Below are 6,614 nucleotides of genomic sequence, written 5' to 3' on the forward strand. Positions count from 1 at the left end.
TAACCAGAGAATTCCCCGTTAAGTTAACAACGCATGAAGAAGGGGTTGGGAACTCTCGTGGAATGGGCAGTCTAGGTATCCTGCCCATGCGCGCCACAGCAGCGTCCCTGTTAAAGTCAGGCAAAACACCACGCTGTGTGATCCATGTTCCTATTCTTCTTTTTTTTTGTTTTGTTTTTTATTGGTGACAACTTCTCAAAGGTAGCTTTATTTAGCGCTTAGTAATTATTTTTTTTTAACTTTGGTTTTATTGCCATTTATAGAAAACAGTAACACTGACATCTGAGACAGCTCGGATACACCACAAACTTTATAAACTGACCATTGAACCTGTCCCCCTCCCCGCACCCTGTATTTTTGGTCAGCCCAGTTGAGGGTCCTCCTAGAACACATGAAAGAAGGCATGGGCACGTTCCTATTCTTAAATTCGCAAACCAGTGATCTCAAGCCGGGCCGTAATGATTTGACGCCTCTTTTCATCTCCATGTCTCTCTTCCTCGTTCCAGTGCTTCATTTTGAGGGTCGGGGGAGTTATGTCAGGCCAGGGGGACCAAGGCAAGGCTGGGAGCTCACAGCTGACATGCTGGGGGCACCCATCAGACACATAGGCTGCGATCACGCAGCATGATTACAGGCAGGGGTCACCCTGTTTATGTCGGGATCACCCAGATGACAGAGCCTGCTGCGAATACTCAGCAGAGCGGAACGCTGGGGGCACCATTAGCTGTCTGGCGCACCAGACCAGATACCAGCCAACATCATAGGGCAGGGAGGGGCACCCTGTCGTCCGTGGTCACACGGGCTCCTTCATGGCCTGGGCACGTGACACGGCTGGAGTTGCCCTGCAGGGGAGCCAACATCTTCGGGCAGAGTTGCCCGGCAGGGGCTCTGCTACGGCAGCCTACCTGTCTACCCTCTGGGTTTTCCCCACAGACCTCAGGTTTTTAGCCATTTCTCCAGGGAAGACCCTGGAGTCTCTGGGTTTTCGATGCAGTTTCAGGGTCCCATCCAATACTCCATCCGATTGGCTGCACCCTGCCCACTATATGAGCCGTTGCTGGTGGGCAGCTTTTACTCATTTCTTTTTTTCATCCTTGCAGGGCAGTGACCATGTAGCGTTTACAGCAAATTGGCAAAAAGAATGCAGACTGGAGCAAAATAAACGTAGAATACTGTTTTCAATCCGGTGTCATTAATGACATTGGATTGAAAGCAGTATTACTGCCTTTATTTTGCTTAAGCTGTCATTCCTTTTGGCCAGTTTGCCATGTTTTAGTCGCCCTTCAATGTGAACGCTAAATACTGCTTTCAATCCGACACTGGATTAAAATCAGTATTACTGCCTTTATTTTGCTTATGCTTTCATTCTTTTTGGCCAGTTTGCCTTATGTTTTAGTGGGCCTAAATTGAAGGGCGACTAAAACATAAAGCAAAGTGGCCAAAAACTGTGGGTGGAGCCATGTGCAAATGGGCGGTGCATACATCTCCGGGTTTTTTTTATTTTCAAATGTAGGCAGGTATGTACAGCAGTCCAACCAGGGGGACAGCGGTGCCCAGCAGGGGCGCTGTCTCAGTATATGGCCTTTCAGAGTAGGCCATCTGCCTGCTACACAGAACCACGTGCTGCAAGGACGAAACAGCAAGCAGGAGTCAGTTGGTTCCAAGACTGACGAGTGGGAATCCGCTCATTCCTTTTATTAGTTTAGTCACATGGTCACTGACAGCATGAGCCCTGGGAGATACCATGCTCCCAAGAGGGGTGACGCGCCACACTCCTCCTTTTACATAAGGAACAAATAAAGGACAAGCATCACTGGACATCAAAACAAATTAAATCACTAACAGCAACACTTGTGTTTGTAGCTGCAAACAACACTTGCATACATGTATGATCTGACAGTTCCACACATAGAACATGCGTTTAGTATGTACACATATTTGAGGGTGACAGTCAGGGTTGGTGGCATGTTGGGGGTTTCAACACATTATCAAAGGACCCTTTATAAACCTGGGTGAGTGAAACCTACAGCCACTGAAAGACACCAGTGGCAGCTCCTGGCACCTGTCACGATAAGTTATCATGGAGCACCTGTCTTTAGGTCTCTCTCCTCTCCGAATACATATTCTGCCTCTCAGAAGACTCGTACAGCTTGTAGAACAGCAACACCCTACTATTCGAGCTGGAGACTGTTTGACTCATTGGCAGGAAAACAGCGTTCACATTACACTCGCAGTTAAGGTCCCGTGAATTACTTTGATCACGTGAGTCTGTAACGCTACATTTAAGCAACATGGTGCTACGCGCGTTGCTTCTGATCGCGTTTCATATGGGAATCTAATCTGAAGCCGGATCTGGTTCCCGTTTCTGTTATCTGGTTTCCATCCTACTTGTGGGCCAGCCGTGCGTTAGTCTGTTGTGCTCTGTAATTCCAGAGCAGTTCGCACCCCGCCGTTCCGCCGCATCAATTTCAGTTATGAACCTGCTTTCTGCTATGCGGCAGCCTTTGGGGATTCTGCTAGCTGCCGCGTGCTTTCCAGTCTTCAAATGCCATTCCTGTTACGTGGTAGCTTTTGGATCTGCTAGCTACCGCTACACAGCATTTTCATTTGGACTGGGGTATTCTACAACATGCTGAGTGTCTCTGGTTCATTTCAACACGAAGCGGCTTATTCATAACGTGTTGCATCCACATGTTATTCAACGCCGCAACCTGTTTTTGGATTACACTCGCCAAGTGGACTGTGTTTCGTTCCAACGGTATCTTCTGGAGTTTAATGAATATCGTTGAATTCCTTAACTATATGAAGTAAGAATTATTTCCTTTTCTTTTCCTTACAATACCAACCTAAAAGGGCAAGATTGTTTAAGTTACTTTCCAAAAGGCTGCATTGTTTCCATTCATCTCCTACCAAGACTGGATTGTTTCATTTATTCCTACAAGGGCAGGATTGTTTCAGTTTTGATAAATACTTTTGCTTCAAGAAAACCTAGTGCACAAGACTTTTGGACGCTTTCCTGTGGTGCACCAACCCGGTACCTAGCGTGACCCTCATGCCGTTCGGGATAAGATTTCCCTTACTAAACTTCCCTCCATTTTCGTTGTTTTATATTTGGATTACTGTCCTGTGTGGTTATTCGGAACTGCTCCTACTACGTCCACAGGTTAGTGGTGGCCTTATTCTTTATATAGAGGGGAGATTAGTTACTAAGGACAGTCATATTCATGATTCATTGTTTCTCTCACAGGTTGGTGATCTACTGTGACTCCACGCCCTTCCCAGTGATTTCTCTCTCTGCCTGTGAGTCTCAGTCAGAGAGTGCAATCATTTGGAAGGTCTATACTTGATTCCTCAACTTTCAAGATATTGTACGGTTGACAAAGGATCCAGAAGTTACTCTCATCCTCTGTATCCTTTTTCTGGTCAGAACCTGTATCCTTTGCTTATTGGTAGGTGATACATGACAGCACCAGATAAAGCATGTCCACAATACGGATGGTCACAGCTTCACATAGCCCACTGACTGGGCCATTTTAAGCAAGTCCAGGTTCTGCAGGATCCCAGCCTTCATGGGAATGTCTACTGAGTCCATCTTACGCACTTATGGAGTTGCGGGAAACCAGTTCATACTTTTGCCAGTATCAGTTCAGGACAGTCAAACACCACCTTTCAAGCTCCGTTAAAGCCACACCTGGGGGGCACCACGGGCCACATTGGCCTAGTCCATATACAGTGAGGGTCAACCAGTGGGAGGATTATAGGCCACTCCTTACACTCCCCCTTTCCACGTAGGGGCGGCTGGCAGAGAGACACAGGTGGCTGGGTGTCTGGGCCACAGACCTAGGAGGGCGCACAAGCAGTCATGAGAACAGCAACCCTACCTTTCCATTTGTCCCTTTTTTTTCTTTTGACAGTCCATGTCAGTGGTGTGGGGCCCGCCTCTGTATACTGAATGAGGCCGGCCACACACTTTCCTTGGGATGCATTACATTTTTTTGACCAACCAATCACCATCATTGGGTCTGTTCTTTGCTCCGACGTGGAGCGCTTTATTTTCCATTTCACTCCGGCACAGGGCGCATAGAAATTCACTGCCCATAACCAAGATTGGCACGTACTCAGGTTTCACCATCAACTATTCTAAGTCGGAGATATTTCCTCTCACAGCGGCAACGCAGCAACCATCGTGTGAGTTTCCGACGCTGGTCCCCTGGTGGCATTAAGTATCTGGGGGTGCAAGTGTCGTTATCCAAATCCTCCTTGTTGGCGGATAACTACACAGCCATGGCACAGCTCATCGAATCAAAAATGGAACTGTGGCGCTGCTTCCCACTATCTCTCGCGGGCAGATTATCCCTGATGAAAATGATAGCGGTCCCCAAGCTCCTCTACATCTTCGCCAACGTACCAGTATGGCCGGGGAGGGAATACTTCATGAAGCTCCACTCAGTGTGCGCTCAATTCCTCTGGCACTCTGGCGCGGTCCGCAAAAAGTGGCAGTACATGACCCACCCCTATGAAAAGGGGGGCTTCGCGGCCCTTGACTTAACATTGTATTGGATGGCGCATAGGCCCAACATGCCACACATTGGTACACGCACCCACAGCCCCCCCACACGTGAAACTTGAAAAGGTGGCGGGAGAGGGGAATAATATCATGTCCCTAATATTACACCACGCATATCAAACTGATACCCCTGCTGACCCGGTCGCCACCACAATCAAGACACAAGCAAGGCATGGAACAAACTGTTGCAGTCACGACCGGAGCACCGCCCATACTATAAATGGCTTCCCATCTGGCATTTTCCTGGACTCTCCCCCACACATGATAGACACCTCCTGCGACACTGGTCAGACTTGGGCTATCGAGTCTTAACAGACCTATACCCCAACGGGAAATTTATCACCCCTCAGACATGGCGGCCCGAGCACTCTGGCTCGCCACTGGAATTGCTACAATACTTCAGGCTGAGGGTGGCTGTCCGTGCGATGTGGCCCACCTATCCAGACGAGCCCCCAGACTCAGCTGGGATCCAATACATTGCCAACTCGCCGGGAGCCAGGGGCATAATATCCTCTCTATACAAAATGCTGTTGGTGAGGTCAGGAGAGATACCCCACAAACCACGTGAGGAATGGGCGGGGGAGCTGGGTTTGGAAATCTCGGAGGGGATGTGGAATAAGATGTGCGCGCATACTCGCAAAGACTCCCTCAATGCCAGGTTCAGATGCATACAGTATAAACTCTTAAATAGATTATATTACACGCCACACAGAGTAGCAAAATTCGCACGCACTCAGGCCCACACCTGCCCAAAGTGCAGAACAGAGAGGGCTGACCACATCCATATGTTCTGGTCCTGCGATGCAATTGGCGCGTTCTGGGCGAATGTGACATAAGCCCTATCAGAAATAATAGAGACCCCGGTGGACCCCGACCCACTGGCTTCGTTGTTTGGAATGTGGACCGGGGAAGAGGAAAAAAAAATGTCCAAATTCTTGAACATAGGCGCCATAGTGGCAAAAAAATGCATATTGCAATGCTGGAAGCGCCGCTCACCCCCCGACATTTGAAATGTGGCTAAAATCCCTCACTTGGATACAAATGTGCAAAGAGGAATACATTGGTTCCCTCCCCATGTCGTCTCGACCCAGAAATGTGTGGACTGAGTTTTGCACCTATCTGAACAATAGGGACAGTGTTGAGTGGACATCCACCCCCTCATCTAACCTGCCTGGAGCCCCATAGGCGCTGAGCTCTATACACCTTACTGTCCTGCTGATCTAACCCTCTCTCATGGTCCTATGTTCCAATGGATGTTAAAGTTTGTTGACAATATATTGCTGTTCCTCCTGGTAGCGCAATGTAATGCTTGTTGTACCTGTCTCAACTTCCTGCCAATAAATAAAAGTTTAAAAAAAAAAAGAAATTCACTGCCCAGCAGCCTGAGATATTTGGAGGGCCAATTTCTTTCTCCAAACCTTTCAAATCCCTGCTGCTGGGCCCGGGATCATGCTGTGGGCTCAGATGTCACGGCAGTCTGCTTCCATTGCGCTGCCGCACACTCTGACCACGGAGCACATGGGATCTTTAACGCCGGACGGCCCAGGATCTTTCCTGTACTCTGGCATGCTGCATACACGCCTCCCCTCCATCTCCGGTGGGAAATGACTTTGTTTAATGTGGCGCTGCTGCCACCATCACGCTCCCTCTCTTGCGGCCGACGCCGCTTCCCCTTCTCAGCACCGTCCCTCCTTACCTCTTAAGGGGGAGGGCAAGAGCATCACACAGACCCCTTGCAGGGCTAAGCTAACAGGTGCCAGACAGCCACGGCAGTTGGGCGGGCTCCTCCTTATTTCCTTGCGGTGAACACGCCACCATTCATACCGGGCACGGGGGCCATCGCTCCTCACACCAATGTTATGTCCTGGGCTGCGGTCACGCAGGGCAGGCGGACCAAGGCTGGGGGCACACAGCCAAAATGCTGGGGGCACCCAGCAGACACATATGCTGCGATCACGCAGCAGCATTACAGGCAGGGATCACCCTGCTTATGTCGGGATCACCCGGATGACAGAGTCTGCTGCGATCACACAGCAGAGCGGACTGC

The sequence above is a fragment of the Ambystoma mexicanum genome, chromosome 4p, assembly GCF_040938575.1.
Source record: "Ambystoma mexicanum isolate Mex_15411 chromosome 4p, UKY_AmexF1_1, whole genome shotgun sequence".
NCBI lineage: Eukaryota > Metazoa > Chordata > Amphibia > Caudata > Ambystomatidae > Ambystoma > Ambystoma mexicanum.